At 40.2% G+C, this 18,668-nt stretch overlaps 1 pseudogene; it reads right to left on the bottom strand.

The window, feature by feature from the left end:
• Positions 1 to 314: 314 nt before the first annotated feature.
• LOC143399595 (RNA cytosine C(5)-methyltransferase NSUN2-like) lies at positions 315 to 14,187 on the bottom strand (annotated as a pseudogene).
• Positions 14,188 to 18,668: the final 4,481 nt, after the last annotated feature.

Below are 18,668 nucleotides of genomic sequence, written 5' to 3' on the forward strand. Positions count from 1 at the left end.
AACCTTCAGGAGCAGCAGTTTTCTTTCTTTCTTTCACTTGACGGTGAAAGCCTGGTACAGCCATAGACATGCTCGACCCAGCTCTGCCACAGAACACTGTGCAATGAGCAACTCCTAAGGGCTAAAAATTACTTTTTCGTAAGCTCTACATACCCATCCTCCCAGACTGCTCCATCAACCCACCAGGTTTCAGTTTTAAAAAACAATACTTCATAGTTCAGAAGTTCTGGATTTGGTCTCTTTCAAACGACCAGCAGAGAGCAGGCCAGTGGTGTGTTGGGTATCCTTCCCAGGGTGGACTGGGTGTGGTGGGGTCACAGCCTGGACTGGCTTCCAGAAGGCCAGCTTCCTCTGCCCTTCAGCTCCTCACCCCCCTGGTCCTCTGGCAGTCCAGAGCTGGCTGTGTTGTCATTGGTCAGAATGATCTCTTCTTTCCTCTCTCCAGCACCATCATCCGGAGACAATGAAGCTGTTCATTCTTGAATCCAGGCCTTTCCCCTGCCATCTGTACAACACAGTAGGGCTCCGCAGCATACCTGGATTTGCAGAATCCAGGTCATACTTAAGAATGACGCTTCCTTTTGCCAGGTTTTGGTTAGACTGTACTTTTCATTATTGAATTTTCTAAAAAAAGAAAAAAAATGGATTTTCCAGGGTCAACCATGTTTTCATTATTACATTATTATTATTCCATTATTACAGCAATAATTCTTGAATTATGAAATGGATACAATGGATACAATCTCTCCTGTGTCAACTGGAAGATGATCGAATTCTTCACCATTGCTATTTCAACAGCAGGTTTTTGTGTCCGTGTGTTAATAACCTTCCTCTTCCTCTTTCCACTGTTATTCAGCAGCACACTCCTTGGCTTCTTAGAAACCATGTAGAGTTGACTTTCCTTCCCTTATATAGTTTAAATTAACAGATTCATCCTTGGGAATGAAGGATCCAAAGTGTGAAATCTCTCAATAGGTGGGAATAAAGGGTCATCTTCAGGAATGGAGGCAAACCAATCTTTAAATCTAAATAATTTCATTTTCGTTGATAGAGGAGGACCACACATAACATCTTTTTTTAATTTTCATTACTCTCTAAATTCTCAGGCATTCAAGTTATTTCTGTATCACCAGTTCCAGTAACCAACTGACTTTCGGGCTCCAAGGTGTCTGTCTACCAGTGCCTCATGCCTCACCTTGTGGAAGTTTCTGGGTTTTATCTGTGGTTTCACTGGTCTGCAGATTCACCCTAGACCAGCAGATCATGTTGACATTCTCTCCACAGCATTAAAGATTTTTTTAATAATGCAGCCACAAAGTACCCTTCAGTATTTTGATGATTTGATATTCTAACACATGACTCTAGCTGCATGGCCTGTAACTTTCCCAGGTCCTTTGGAAGGAACATGATAGGTCAAATTTGGGTATGCCTGTGGTAGGGAACACATGCCCAGTCTGTTAACCACTGCCCATCCCAAGTCATAACCATCCACTGTGTAACTCCTGGCACTCGCTTCAGTCCTGGTGATTTAGCAGATACATCAGCAAGCTCAGGAGCACTCTTTACTTTTCTCCAAGGGATGCTTTGACTGTTTCATCCTCCACGCAGTTTAGAGAACATGTGCAGTGATCACTCCACTACCCTCTACTAACTTCTCAGCTCCTAGAGTGGTGATTGGTAGCTGTAAGCCACCAATTTAAGGTGGTCCACTTCTTCCAAACATCGATATTTTTTCTCATAGTGCTGCCTCTGCTGTAAGAGATATCACACAGAATTTGGTCATAGAAGAGAACCTCTTTTCTTCCACCCATATGTATGGTGAGTGAGGTATGCTGGATGTCTCATGGCTTACCACCATGATGGAGGGACAGCTTAACTATTAGGTTTAATGAAAGAGCAAAGAGCGGGCTGGGGTTGTGCCTCAGTGGCAGAGCATTTGCCTCTCATATGTGAGGCACTGGGGTCAATCCTCAGAACCACATAAAAAATTGTTAGAGTCAAGATGGTGCCTGGCACCTTGCCAAGAGGAGTGGTTTCTGAGTAACGCCAGCGAGCCATTAAGATGATAGATTCCTTAATGACTGATTGCTGTGTCTAGATTATGTCAATTAAGTTAAGCTGTGTGTAATAATTAAGATGATGAGGATTCCTTATTGGTTGACTGCTGTATCTAGTTTATGTTAATTAAGTTAAGCTGTGTATTCAGTTATGTATATATACCTCTCTGTCCAGTAATAAAGCAGCTCCCACTCCCGCTGTATCAACCTTCACAAGTTGCTCGTCACCCCCCCCCATTAGTTTGCTGCAGCCAGACTGCAGCAAAAAATAAATAAACAAAATGAAGATATTGTGTCCATGTGTAACTAAAAAAATATTTTAAAAAAAAGAAAGAAAGAGCAAAGACCAATACTTCTTGTCCATGTCATTAGCAATCACACATCCCTCTGGAAAGGGGAGGTTCGTGTCTGCCTGCAGCCTTTCAATCAACTGTGTGGTCTTCTATCCAGGTGCTCCACATGTATCTCTAAGATCTTATGAAGTGGCTGAACTTAGGCCGGAGCGGCAGATCATGCTGACAGTTTCCTGAAGACCGAGGTTTCCAGATTTGATTTCACTAACCAGGGACTGACAAACGTTTCCAACTGTAGAGACTTTCTCAAGACTTAAATTTCTGTGCCAGGCAGGATACCAACTCAATGGCTGGGGAATTTCAACTTTCTAACTATTCACGTCTAGGTCCTCTGATTCCTTGAAATACTTGTTCTTCAAGCAATGAAGAATCTCTTTTCCATGGCCTTAGTAGCCAGTAATTCTCAAAGGGGCTGGGAGGGTGTCCCAGAGTGCTTTCATGAACTGGTCCAACTGGCCCTCAGACATGATCTGGAGTTCCTGAGAGTAGTGCTTGAACAGCCTGTTTTTCTGAATGATCTTGGGGTCTCCACCTTCCCAGCCCACCTGGCTACACTTTACAAAGCCCTTAGTGCAGACCTCTGAATGTTCAAGTTGCTGCTACCAATGGAAGCCACCTGTCCAGAGGCCACCACCCCATGACCCACACGGCTACGCATGCTGTGCGCAGATACTAGGGAGCCACCATCACATATGCCACAGTAGACTTTCAGTTTTAAGACTTCTGACTCTTACAATGAGGGATTATTAGGCATTCCAGCACTCAAGCATAAGTATAGAAACCCATTAACCTTAGAACGCATTACCAAAAAACAGCCATGATCTTATATTTCCAGCAACGTTTTTATGTCTAAATGTAAGCTACTATAATTGATTTTCATTAACCTATTTCATATTTAAGGGCTATAAAGGGATTTTCTGATGACTAAAAGGAGAAAGGTATATTACAAAATGATGGATAGAAAGGGGGTGACCCTGAAGAGTGGGCCAGAAGGCTGAATGATAGCATAAGAAAATGAGAGCCAAAGTGATCATCAGTGGTTATTCCCATCCAAGCCCTAAATGCCAAACGCTTTATATAAATGTCTTTGAGGACCATTTTTCCTTAGTTATCCACAAATTATGAGAACCTTTTGCATCAACAATGACTTACAGTTTCCAGTAACTAAAATATAATTTTTTTTAACTGAATGCCATTTACAGCATTCATTATGGGGGAAAGGTGAACACTGTATTGCCTTGCATAATTGCTTAGAAAGAGAAGTAACTAAAAATAGTATGTCCACAAATACAACTGTTTACTCACTTAAGCATGTCCTAATTGTCCTAGATATTTGTAACATATTGAAAGAAGAATGGTTTTATACCATGAGAAATGAGAATGTTCTTTTCTTTTAAGCAACAGGATGCTACTTCAGAGCTTCTTAAAAGGTCTCACTGTAACCCACCAATTCTCCCTTTCTCTACCTCACATGCAGAAGGGAGCTTCTAGGGCTTGCAAATGAACTCAGCCTTTTCCTTCTGCAAGTCTGCACTGGCAACATAGCTGCGAGGGAGAAATGTAACTTCAGCGAACATGACATTACTTCCATTTCTTTTTCATCAGTTGAGGGAGTCTGAAACCATACCAAAATCCTCCTTTGGGAGTCCCCAGAGAAAATAAGAGTCTGAAGAATAAAGATTATATTAGGTTCTATTTTGGTTATCCAGAGAAAGACTATACCAATCACAGTTCAGTTCAGCAAAATCACTCTGTTTTAAATTGAGAGAATTTAACTCCCAAGTGATAGAACAGCTGGGTGAAAACAGGGGATGAAGTTAGGGTGGTGGATAAGCCCCTTTCACCTGCAGGAGATGGGTGGACAGTGGTAACAACAGGGGCCAAGGTTGGCTTGTCCAACCATGGAGGTGGAGCCATGGGGAAGTCATAGCAGAGAGAAAGGTAGAGTATTTCCCTGGATGCATTTTTCTTCCACCTCCTAGTTTCTAGGAAATATGTCCTAGGGGTCCACTGGAAGTACATGCAATGGATTTCAGGGTCAACATACCCAGATCAGCCAAAGACCCTACAAACATGACTATTTGATTGTAATGTGCTTTGTCCCTTACCTACTAGAATTGAGCTGCACAAGAAGCAGATTTAACTGTTAGCCCAACAAGGTAGAGTGCCATCCATGAGCCCAGGCTAGCCTTTCCCTAGGCTGAAAAGCAGGTAGAGGCCAGCAGTGCAACTACATGTGAGAATTGGGTTCTGATCTCATATTTGACACCTGCAACATCCTCTCCCCAAAAAGGATCCCAGAAATCTCTGGTATATACAGGGGAAAGGAAGAGGCCGTGCTAAATGTCCCGTCGTAACCAGGAAGACAAAGTCAGTGCATCTTCAATTATCATCTCTAGGCTGATGATACCTGAAAAAAATCAGATTATTCATGCTTATAAGGTCACTAAAAAAATCTATCAGTAGTGATTACCATGCCTCTATTTTCAGATTGCTGCAATGAGTAAATATTATTTTCATTGCTAAGGTTTTTAAAAAGGTACCACAATTCATTCTGTTTTGAATACGTGATGCTTCCTGTTATCCTGGTTGGACTTTGACTTACATAGACCTGTCTGGATAGTGGGCATCCTAGTGTGCATCTCAAGGCAGCTCAGCACGGGCCCATCATGCCGAGTGCTGCTTGCTGCAAGCAGATTTAATTGGCCTGCTTGTCAAACCAAGCACCCAGTTCTGACTCTTGGGCTCCTCTAAAAACGCTTAACCAAAGAAAAGCTCTGGCCAAAATAGTCTTAATATTCCCTCTGTTTGCCTGAAATTGAGACAGGGAAAAGTTTCTTCCTGACTGCAGGCCTCTGACCTCCTTTTCTTAAAGCAATTTACTTTACAAAACTTATAATTGCAAATTCGTTCTTTGTCCCATTTGAAATAAATCCCCTTAGAAGACCAGACAATTTGAAGACCGAGGGAATATCTTTCTCAATGGCCCTGGAACCGTGTCTTTGGCATGTCATCCCTGAAAGATGTAGCCTCTGCTATCCAATCCCTGTTAAAACTAGAAGGAACCTAATGTCCCAAGCTACCCCCTTTCATGAAGAGACAGGTTTCCTTTTCCTTTATGTAAGTCAATTAGTAGCCACAGATAGCCAATACTTCCCTCACTCCAGCCCTTAAAAATACCTCCAATGAGAAATATTTGTGACTTCATGAAGACATATGAAGTCACAAATATTTGTGACATAAATATTTGTCATAAATATTTGTGACTCCCCCTGTGGCAATAGACTGAATAGAAGTCTTCTCACCTGTTAAATTTTTTCCTGTGCAATTCTTACTTTGATACCTTCCAACTTCCTCCTGGACTCATCCTATTTATGAATCGGTAATGTTTTCTTTCTTTTTTGTTTTTACAGAGAAATAGAATTTTCAGTAAACTTTCTCATCTCTCTGGGAAGCTTGGGGAGATTACTTAGGTTTATGCTCAAATGAATCTTTGTCTAAAGCAAATCACTCTTGGTAAAAAAAATTTCCTTAATTCCCCAAAGGGCTCCAATTAGAAAAAATGGATTTGGATTCCATTCTCTCCTCTCTTCTATCGTCTTTGTTTATCCGCATGCGCGCACGCGCGCGCGCGCACACACACACACAAACACACACACCCCTCTATCTCATTTATTTAAGAAAGACACTCCAGGCCTGGGATGCACGCCAACACCAGCTCCCCCTGAAGTGAAGAACTCATCACTTAGCTGCTAGGAGGGATTCTGGGGCCATCCTTCAGCAATCACTTCATGCAGGAAGTGCCTTGCCCAAGACCCCTTATCCATCAGGTGCATTGCAACCTCACTCAGTGACTGCCAGGTGCAGGCATATAAACACCTGGAGCTCTTGCCCAACTCATGACAACTTTTCCTCAGGCCCTTCTTGCTCCATAGCCCCCTTCTGTCAACCATGGGGTCATAGTTCAACTTCTGCTTCTGCTGTATTTTCCTTCCTTCTTCCTCTTCCATAGGTGCTGATCCCAAGAATGCTCTGAAATAAACACCCTGCTCACTAACCTGCCTCACAATCTGCTTCCAAGAAAATGCAAACTGCAATGGTTGTTTTGAGAATCAAATCAAATGTACGTAAAAGTCCTGCAGAAGTTCTAAAGGAGTAACCTTCTGAAAGGTAAAAATAATGATGACATTTGATTAAAATGCTGGGTACTTTGATAAATATTATTTAACTCTATCCCCCCAAAAGCCACATAGATATTTTTATTACTCATTGTTTTTTAGTTGAAAAGACTACACTCAGAGAGGTCTAATTTTGTTTCATTTTTTTAATCAACGTCATGCATCTAAGTAGTTTCAAATTTGACTGAGGCTTGTGACATCCTGCTTTATCCTACTTCTTCATGATCTACCACAACATCATATTAATTGATACAGCTTCTTGGTTGAATGCCATTCATAGAGCAGAAAGCTATAATTTTAAGAAAAAAGGCAGAATATAAAAGAGGCTTCAGGTGAGCACAGTGCACTTGAGAACAACCAGTGGAAAGTTCAGCTGCCTCCTCCATAACCGGTCCAGGACATGCTCCCTGCTGAGAACAGGGAAAGGTTGTCAGGTCTATTAACCTCAGCCAGTACAAATGGGGACCCAGATGTTCTCATCTAAAATAAAATCCTTCCCAACAGATGGTCAGGTTTAACAAGTTGGTTCTAAACTGAAGCTTCCAAACAGCTCTCTGTATACGAGTAGAATCAGATAGAACCAAAAAACTTCAGCCAACGTATTTCATGGGGCTTAGATATTAATCCCAACAGTGGCCAGCAGCTCAAAGTAGCACCTCTCACCAATGTCAGTATCTATCTGGCAGAATTGTTTGCTTTATTATATGATCCAAAAGGCCTTATTTGGATTAGGAGAAGATTGTCTAATGTAGGATAATGCTGCAGGCATAACTCATCCCTTTGAACAATGTGTATTGAGCAACTATTGTGTGCCAGGCACAGACCACATGAGTAATCTATTACTATTAAGGAGTCTCTGCGTCAATGAGGATAAATAGCCAAATATGTGGGCAACTTCAATTCATGTATTTAAAAGGTAATAGGGATGGGCAATGGGAGCAGGAAGAGAACACAGAGAGTGTCTCCTAAGCAGCTTTTCTTGATCAAGGTCACTTGAGGGAAGAAAGAGAACTCATAAGTGGAGGCAACTATTTTGCAGAAATTAAAACAAAAAAATGGTATATCTAAGACACAGTACATTGGCATAAGTCCATTTGGGGCAAAGTTTTTGAATACCTACTGAAAAATGTAAAATGTTATAATATGAATAAACATTATTATATGTACTTTGTGAAGCATCACAATATTATGTGACATGATGCTCTGTTAGTCAGCTTCCATAGTGCAATCAAAATACATGACAAGAACAACTTAGAGGAAGAAAATTTTATTTTGGCTCATGGTTTTAAGTCCATGGTTGGCAAACTCCATTGTTCTGGACTTGAGGGGAGGCAGGACATCATGGTGAAAGGGCTTGGAGCAGAAGGGCTGCTTTTCTCATGGTGGCCAGAAAGTGGGAGAGAGGAGAAGGGGGTCACAGGGAGGATGAGCCCTTTCAGGACACACATCCCCAATAAGCCACTTCCTCTAGCCATGCCCCTACTGCCTACAGGTACATCCAATTAGCACTTCAACTAGGATGGACTGATTAGGTTATAACTTTCATAATCTAATCATTGCACCTCTGAATATTCCTGTGATAACACAGGAGCTTTGGGGGAACACCTTATATCAAACCATAGCACAGTCATTTAACAGATATCTATTGAGCTTCTAATTACATGTCAGGCTTGGTTCTAGGTTCCAGGATTATTGTGACCAGTATGACAATGCTGCACTGTTACTAACAAGGTTTATACCTAATATTAGAAGCCCTCAGCATCAGAATAGAGAGTGTCCCACTCAGGATAGAACACTTAAATCAGCTTAGGAGGAAGGTAGACCCTACCCTAACAGTTAAAACTGATTATCTAGGAGAGATACACAAACATTAGTATTTCCTAAAATCTGGGTCATTCCAATGTGTGCAGCAACATTTAAGAACCGGTGGACTAGTGTATTCGTTCTCAAAGTTTAACTGCATTAAAGTCACCGGGATGGCTTCTTAAATCACAGATTGCTGGGACCCATTCCTAGACTTCTTCATTCAGTAGGTCTGAGGAGGCCCAAAGATCTGTCTTTCTAATAAGTTGAGAGGTGATATGAATGCTACTGGTTCTGGAATCAGACTTTCACAATGGGTGTACTACCATATGGGAACTTATCTGTATTTATATATCTCACCAGAAAAGATGTTTTCCTATAATAATCTACACATTAATGATAAATTTATTATAATTGAGTGACAGATTCCCACTTTTGAGTTTACATCCTTCCAAGAAAGGAATGAGAACAAGAACTTAAAAGAGCTGTTGGTTGTTCCATGAGCCACCTTTGCCCATACAATTCCCAAAGAGGAGAAGGCCATGGTGCATGGTCAGTGTGTCCTGGCTGCATAGGTCAAAGGTTAACAGCAAGAACTCAGAAGCCATTAGGGGCATATCTCTGCCACCTACCAGCTTTGTGATCTCCAATAAGAGATCAGTTTCTTATTAAGACATGAGGGTTGAAAACAACATGGCAAAATGCTTAATTAGTTCAGAGCCTGGCTCATGACAAGAGTGAGTAAATGAGCATTGGCTATTTGTACATTCCTGAAATCAGCACAGTACTCTTCCTGTTCAGTTTGTAAAAATATTCCAAACTGCATTCTCCTTTCTTTTATGACGCTCTGTGGTTCAGACCTCAACCTGGTCTTGGGAAGATTATACCAACCTGACAGTAAGTATTATGAAGAAAACAAATCCATGTTGAATACAATGCTAGTATGCTAATAACCTTCCAAGGGGTTCCCAAGGAGGGAGTCATACGGATGAATAAGACATAGTATCTATTCCCGAGGAACCTAACATCTAATAAAACAGAGAAGATAGGTTTGCAAATAATCTTATTCCAAAGCAGTCTCTAGGAGGACATTAAGAAAAATGAAAACAAAGACTTATAGATCAGAGAGGGGAGAGTGGACATCTGGTTGTGTTGATAACAACTTATGGCTATGGCTTCAAGGAGAAAATGGCACTTGATTTGGGTCATGGAGGATGACTAAGAGCTCAACACACAGAGAAGGTAATGGGAACAATATTCCAAGAAGGGAATAAAAAAAATAAGCCAAAACCACAACACTCAGGCTAGCTCAAAAAAACAAACAGCACATGCAGGAAGAGCTAGAATCGTTCTCACAGCTATTTCCCTTACTCCTTCCAGCCTGTAAACCAGTCCTGCCTGCGTTTCTTTTTAAGTTTCCTTAATAAGAAGATGCTGCTGTAGATTGATCAACGAAAGATGAAAACAAGCCAGGAAAAAAAAAGCTCAGTTGAGCTATCCTACAAGTCAGCTTCAAGGTGTTTTATTTTTTTCATAAATGTTTTCTGGCACTTTTCCAAAAAAAAAAAAAAAATCTTATTTGGTTTTCACTTCTCCTAATTATATATTTAACATATTGACAACAAACACCTAGGCAGAATTGAATTAAATCATGGGACTTTTAAAGTTTTAGCCATTTAGACATAGTCACACAGTGAAGATAAAAGTGATGATGGTCTAAGACACTGCTTTTCCTGGTGACATATAGCCCCATCCGGATTGAACAGCTGGTGAAATACTAACTGTGTGGGGTAAAATGAGGGCTGGGTAGGGTAAAGTATCATGAAACTTCTGAGTTGGACTGGAATTTGAACCAGGGTTTTATAGATCCTTAAAATAGGTCACAGTTCATGGGGAAGGTGAAAGGTGGCAGTGGTTGGAGGAAGGACTGAGGAATAGTCAAGAAGGGCAAGAAGTTCTAGGTCCAGGGTCTCCCAGGGTATATAATTTCTGAAACATGAAGGGCTCCCAGCCTAGAAATATCCTTTCTTACCTGTCACTGATGCCTGAAATTTTACCCTTTGGAATTCTAAAACTTGGGTGGCTTAGGAAAATAGTCACATTGCATTGTTCTGTTATTAGTTAATGCTTCAACATGAATTCATTTACCAGTGTTTAAGTCAGTAAGCATTAACTGGCTTTCTCCATCATCAATGATTTTTAAACATGTACCATATTCCAGGCATTTTGGTGACTGAAGAGGTGCTCCTACCTTCACTGAGGTGAGAGCATAGCAGAGCACACAAATCCAGCCTTAGGTTCATGCTGGGGAATGAGAAAGAAGGAACCCTCTGCAGCTTCTCTTCAGAACATTTACTTAAATGATTATCTTGCAACATCTAACACTTTTCAACCTTCTAGTTATTCATATGTTAGATTTAACTCTTTGACTAAGAGTTCAAATTCCTTGATGTAGAACAAAATAGTTATACAAGTATATGACCTGTATATACTTATTTAGTATGGCTTCTCCACCCCATGTTTTGCACAAAAGGCAAATCAAGGCTTATGCTAGCCAGTGACCTGCTCAAGATCACAGTGTGGTCACTTTTCTAGATTCATCTCTAAGGTGTTTTCTTGCTCAAGCTCCTCTGCAGGCAAGAAAAGAAATTTACTCTGGGTGTAGCCATTCTTTGTACCCAAACCATATTTTATTAACCTTTCTATGGTGGTTTTAGCTTGTATCTGCAAATTAAGCCGCACTCCTCCCTTGCAAAGGTGGGAACAAATTCCCATATGTGTGAGTATGGGCTGTTCTTAATGGCTCACTTCTACAGGAGAAAATACAACAGGAATGGCAGCACATGGCTTCCAAGGCTAGATCACAGAACATGTTGCTGCTTCCCCTTTTTCTCCCCCATCACCTACTCTAAGAGAAACCAGCTTCCATGTTGTAAGGATGCTCAAACAGCACTATGGAGAGATCCACTTGGATGAACTGAACCCTCCTGCCATGTGAATAAGCCACCATGAAAGTGGGTCATGAAACCTCAGTCAAGCCTGCAGATGAACGCTGCCCTGGCTAATATGTTGGCCATGACCTGTGAAAAATCTCAATCCAGAGTCACTCCACTAAACCACTCCCAGATTCCTGACCCATTCGAAATATATGAAAAAATAAACTTAATATCCTTTAAGTTTGAGGCATAATTGTTACTCAGAGATAGATGACTAATACTCTCACAACAAATCTGACTCTTTTGTTACTATAGAAGAAGGTGTCGTTAACAAACACATTCATGTTGCTAAGTTCTTGTAGGCTAAAATCATTATTTCACCATTTAAAAGCAGTAGTGTTACTTTTCTTTTACTAATTACTTCTTTTACCACCATGTACTCACCATAATTCTGATCCCCACTAACCTTTATTCCCAAGGTTTAACGATATATGACCAAATGGCCATAGAAGTCACCAGTCCAAATACCACAGATACTCATTACTATATTCTCAGCTACTTCTCTCATGAGGGGAATGAAAGGTGGAAAATCCTTGTCCCCTAGACCAAAGCCTGAAGTTTCTTTCTCCTTCCTATTTATAAAGCCACTTCAGCCTGCACAAATCAGCCTGCAAAATAAAGACACACAGGCACACACACACACTTATAATCAGATACATAATCATATTTATGCAATGATGAGATCAATGGTTCAGGGAGAGACTATGGACCCAGTTTGTACAACCATGGGATTAACTACTCCCTTTTCCTCTGAAGACGCTTGGCTAGTCCATGTTTTAATCTTTGCTTCAAAGTAGGCCTTGGATTTTTAAAGTTTGTTTTCAGAAATCATAAGATCTGAATATATACCATAGTTTCTGGTTAAAAATTCTCCCCTAAAGTGACTCACTCTGCATTTCTGATTCTTGGAGAATTAATCCAGGGTGTGGAGTTGCTAATACTTTGTAGAAGCTATGACAGCTCCTCACAATTGCCATTTATAATCTTCTCTTGGAACTTGGCTCTTCAGACAGGAGACTTATTCCTCCCATGCATCCTCCCAACTTGCACCTAACTCCCATTGTGGCTACAGATGCTCCAACCACTGATCTCAACTGCTGCTCTTTGTCATCAGTCCACCCAGTTCTGAGTGCCAAGTGATGTAGATTTCAGAGTTCATCTAAAAATAAAAATTGTCATTTTTTATTCTAATTAATACAATCATTAACCTTGCTCATCCTTGCAGGTTTATTCACAGTCCTCATGATTTGTGGTAAAGACAGAAAAAGCAAATTTCCACAAGAGCCTCCTACCCAAAGGAGAGAAGCCAGAGAACAACAGAGCAGGGAAGTAGAGGCCACCCTTCTCCAGAGAAATCAAGTAACTGAAGGGCCCTGCTAGATACACCACAGGTTTCACACTGGACCACATTAATCATCCTTAGACATAACTTGAAAATTTAGCACATTTGGTCAATGACGGAAATATGTTCCCACTTCATTCACTTGTATTTGATTTGAGTTAGTGTCAAGAATATAAAAGTACTCTTTAAATTCTTAAACAGCTTTATTGAAGTATAATTTCCACACAATAAAATATACTCATTTGAAGTGGACAGTTTGAAGGATTTGGACCGATGTCTACATTCATGTAAACATTGCCACAATCGAAACTTGGACTATTTCCTTTATCCCCAAAAGTTGCTTTTTTGCTTTTGATATATTTTGATACTGGCGATTGAACCCAGAGGTGCTCTACCACTGAGCCATACCCCCGGCCTTTTAATTTTTTATCTTGAGACAGGCGATCCTCCTGCCTCAGCCTCCCAAGCAACTAGAATGACAGATGTGTGCCAGTGCATTTTGCTTCCTCTTTGCAGTCAATCTCCACCCCAATCCAGACCCTAGACAGTCATGGATCTGTCTTCTTTTACTGTGTGTATTATTTGTGTATTGCTGTATAATTGTTTTCCCCAAAAACTTAGCAGTTTAAAACAAGAAACATGTCATCTCACCCAGAAGTAGGGAATGGTGTGGCTGGAAGTTGAGGCTCAGTTACTTCCGTGAGGTTGCATCAAGCAGGAAAGCAGTTTGTTCAAACTCACCTGGGGCTTAATGATTCGTTTTCAAGTAGGCTCACTGGCATGGCTGTTGGCACGGGCTCTGCACATGGCTTCCTGGGTGTTCTCATGACAGGGCAACTGGCTTCCTGCAGAGTGACTGGTCTGAGAGAGAACAGGAAAGCAGAGAGCTATGTGCCTTTGATGGTCTGGTCTCCCAGGGAGCACACGGCCACTTTCACTTCATTCTGTTTGTTAAAAACAAGTCACCAGGTTCAGCCCACATTCACCTTAGAGGAAATTCGACTCTGGCATTTCTTGAAAAGAAGAGTATCAAAGAACTTGTGTACACTGGAAATATAACATACTAAGTGTTACCTTTTTAAGAATTTCATATAAATGGAATCATGTGTTATGTTACCTTTTATTGTATATCTTCCTTTGCTTAGCATATTTTTGAGATCCATGTGTTATTTTTGCATGTTATCAATGACCTATAGCCTTTTATTATTTGGATAGTATTCAGTTATACATCTGTGTCACATTTTATCTATTTACTAAAGCATGTTTATATTTTCAGGCCAATTTAGGAAACATGGAGTTTTTTTTGTCTGCATGAATGGAGTCTATTGAATTGCATGTTTTCAAACATTAACTTTTTTTTTTAAAGAAGAGTTTTGTTATAAATGAATAAAATTTATAAAACATAACTTTACTACAGGGCAATTACCTCTGTTTTACATGTTCTGGATTGTGTAACATAATCGATGTTTAGGCAATCAGATGATTGAAAAGAAAAACTCCACCGAACCAGAAATTGGAGTTCCTTTATTATATGCTGATCACATATATACAGATTACTCCCAAATAGCAATCATAATATTTGACATTGATTTTTATCCTCAGCATCATGTATTGGAATAAAAGGAGAGTTTTTGAGGTAAACATTTTTCACAGTATACAGAGATGGGAGTACCTCAGGTCATATTAAAATTTGATTTCTATCACAAAATGTCCGGTTTTGCTAAAGAATGGACCTTCTGTACAAGCCAAATCTCTTATCAGAATTTAACTTTATGTCTCTAAAGAATATGAAGCATGAAGCTTTTCAGAAGGAGCATGAATAGAGTTTGGAAGGTTGCTTTTGGGATAGGAAATACTGTTATTAATACCTGTCAGGGGAATGAGTCAAACAGTCAAAGGCATTCGCACATCTGTAATGCTTAATCTCCTGCAACCAGGCTTTTCCTTCCTGATCAAGGGTCAGTCAAGGGTGGCAAGCTGAAGGCTATCACAGTATCAGTGTAAGCAGCAGGAGGAGGGACAGGACAAAGCCACAGCCCAGGGCTCAGGAGAACAGTCTTTAGGTGAGTCCCAGTGATTTCTGGCTCTCCTTCTAGAATTTAGCATGGGTCATGACTTCATAATGAATAAATGATTATATTTGGAATAAATAAATAATTATCTTTGCAGATGTATTCATAAAGCATCCATCACAAAGTTGAATAAATTACTGCTCTGAATAAAATGTGAAAAACTTGGGAAAGTTACCTTTCTGCATTTTGTAGGGTTTTATTTAGCCTCCAGACCATGAAATCCAGGACAGGAGGAAGGTGTGCAAGCTAGTTATATTAACGATGCAGGAAGAGGGTCCAAATCCCTTGGTGATATCACACAAGCTGCACAGGGCTGCCCATCCCCAAATTTATATGTGAGCACCTTTGATGGTTGAAGATGACTTCACATAGTCAGTTTCATCAACATGGAAGTCTTTTACATTTTACATGCATTGGGGGTAGGGCAAGTAGGACCATGGGCCTCTTTTGCAAAATTCCCTTGATTCCTATTTAGTCATTATTTATCTCATTTTTTAAGTGTCAACTAATATAAAGGCATGTTCCCTTTAATAAAAATGACTTGATGAAAAAGATTTAATAATAAGAGAAGAGCTCTGGGAAGGTGGTTGGAGAAATGAAAAAATATTAACTAGGAATATTAGAGAATCATCAATGGGCAGAACTTGTTTTTATCTCAGATGCTAATCCAGAAATTATCTTTCCTTCCCTAAGAAATAAAAGACAGCCCTCCACCACCACCACTGCCTTACCCTACCTCTGCGCACACACACACACACACACACACACACACACACACAAGCATGTAGCAAACGTGCATTTGTCCTTTTATTGCCTTGCTTAAATTTTTCTTGGGGCAGGAGCTTCCTTCAAATATCCCAGTTTAGAGGGTAAAGGGAAGTTCTCTTTTATATATACCTGTGTACTCATTGATCTTTCTTTCCTAGATCCCCCTTCCAGGAGAGTTGTCCTCCTGCCCCTTGCCTCAGGACTCACACCTGTGAGTAATCAATTTTTGTTCCAACCAAAGAATTGCTCTCATGAGTATGGCATCCAAACACAAATTTGGGAGGGAACTTCCCCATGCTACAGTGAGGTTTCTGTAACACCCCCTCTTCCCTTATATTAATAAGGGAATTGGCTGAACAAATACTTGGTAAGTGTATATAAAATGTCAGGCATAGTTAGAAGCATCAGGGTTGCAGAAAATACATCAAACATAAGACCCTGCCAGGGTTTGGATTTATATAGAAACTGGCATTGAGAGTGGGGTCGTTGCTGTGACTATGTGGTTCAGAAGCCTTGGGCATGGGTTTGTGGGAGGAGTTTGAAAAAAAATTGGAGATACATGCTGAAGAAGACTTAGAATGTCGTCAGCAGACCTTAATGGGCAATTCTGCTGGGAATTCAGGAGACCAGAATGGCCAGAGGAACACTGACAGTGCTCGTGAGATTTTTAGAGGGAAATGGAAACTCTACTGGAAATTGGACTATAGGTCATTCATGTTACTATCTGGCAAAGAATTTGTCTATATTTGCCATGTCCTAACACTTTGTCTAAGGCTGAATTTAAACACCATGGGCTAATTAATCTGGCAATTTTCAAGGTAGCACAAAATTCAGGCAGTGGCCTTGATTTTGCTGGTAGTTTTTAGCCAGGATTACTGTGAGAACTGGGAGCAGAGACCAAAGCAGGATTTTAAAAACTTGCAGTTTGACCAGAAAAGTGTGTTTAAAATTGGGGCCAAGGAATGTGTGTTCACTGACGAGATCACAACAGCTAAAGAGATGTTAAGTACTTTGCACAGAGAAAATAGGATCTCAGGAATTGAAGCGATCATACCCATCACAGGTTCAAGGGTGTAAAAGCAAAAATTTCCTTTGAGAAAAGACCTTGAGGGAAAGTTTACTTTGGTTTGCACAGAGTGGCCTAGGAGGTTTCTCCTTGCTCAGCCACCCAGGTACTCAGAAGCTTCTGGAAACACGGACTATGGGGACCCAGCTACTGCTCAAGCTGGCAGAATGGCATAGTGTGGTGCTGGTTCTGCAGGACTACAGGATGCTGGTGTTAGGGTATCCTGGAGGCTTCCACCAAGATTTCAAAGGAAGGCCTGGGATGCTAGGCGAACTGCAGCAGGGTTAGAATCCCTGCGGTTTGCCCCTGAGAGTTCAATGCATAAAGCTGTGAAGGTAAAGTCAGTACTGGAATGGAGACCACAGGAATTAAGAGGTGCCATTAATGTTGGACTGTCTGCCAAGCAAAGCCACTGACTTCAGCGAGGCCCTGACATGGATCTGTATCCATATTTGCACCATATGGATCCCCCTAATGACCACTGCCACCTTATGAGTTTTGCACACATTATTTGGCCCTCACTTTCTATTTCACTAATGGCCAAGTGTAATTCACACATACAGACCAAGAATCAACACACTGGTATAGAGCAGCTCTTTTTGCTATGTGCTCAGTACCAACTGACATGCAACCAACTTTACTCTCTGGAGCCAGCTGCAGAATACTTCCTAACAGGTTTGGGGGTGTCTCTCTCTCTCTCTCTCTCTCTCTCTCTCTCTCTCTCTCTCTCTCTCTCTCTCATAATATCTTAAGTTTCCAGAACACATATGTATCCAATATTTAAGAAGTGTTTTCCATACTTATTATTTTTAAGGGAAATTCTAAGACACTGGGAAAGTAGTTGGGGATTAAGAAATTTCCTACTAAAGATGGTTGGAAGCACAGAAATTCAAAGAACTGATCAAACTATTAGGGAATTCAAGATTTAGATACCAAAAGATGTGGTCTAATTGCCGGAACCAGGGACCTAGGGTAAGATTCAGAGTCAGGAAAAAAAAATATAGGGAGGATTGAGCTTCAATGAGAACAACTTACAATAAATTAAGTATAGGAAGAAAGTACCTTGACACGATAAAGTCCACATGTAACACACCCGCAGCTAACACCATACTAAATAGGAGGAGATGGAAACATTTTCCCTGTGATCTGGAAGAGAGCAAGAATGCTATCTTTCACCACTTCTATTTTTTAAAAAAAAATTAGGCAAGAGAAATGCAAGGCAATCAGTATTTTCCATATTTGCAGATGAAGTATTCACATATATAAAAAATTCTAAAGACTCTAACCAAAAAATAACAGAATTAATACATGAATTTAGTAAAGTTGCAACAAACAAAATCAACTTACAAGAATCAGTATCATTTCCACATGACAATAATAAACTATCTGAAAAAGAAACTTAAGAAGCAATCCCACTTACAGTAGCTAAAACATTAAATGTCTCAGAATAAACTTAACCAAGGAGATTAAGATTTCTCCAATAAAAACTGTAAAACATTGATGAAAAAATGAGGATAAGACACAAATAAATGGAAAGTTATTCTGATTCATGGATCAGAATAAGTAAGCTTGTTAAAATGTTCATACCACCCCAAACAATCTATAGATGTAATTCAATCCCTATCAAAATACCAATGTCACATAGCACCAAAATAGAAAAAAAAAATCCTAAAATTTGTATGGGACCCTAAGAGATGCCAAGTAACCAAAGTAATGTTGAATAAAAGGAACAAAGATTGAAGCCTTACACTGCCCGACTTCAAATTAGTTTACTATAAAAGGTAAACAAAGCAGTATTGCACTAATGAAAAATAAACATGGAGATCAATGAAACAGAATTGAACATCCAGAGATCAACCCACACACCACCAAATTATTTTCAACAAAAGCCTCAAGGACACACATATGGGCAAGGACACTCTTCAATAAATGGTGATGGGAAAACTGCATGTCCAGGTGTAGAAGAATGAGACAATATTCTATTCTCTCCCCATATACAAAAATCAAATAAACATAAATCTCCAAACTATGAA

This window comes from Callospermophilus lateralis, chromosome 1 (assembly GCF_048772815.1).
Source record: "Callospermophilus lateralis isolate mCalLat2 chromosome 1, mCalLat2.hap1, whole genome shotgun sequence".
NCBI classification, from domain to species: Eukaryota; Metazoa; Chordata; class Mammalia; order Rodentia; family Sciuridae; genus Callospermophilus; species Callospermophilus lateralis.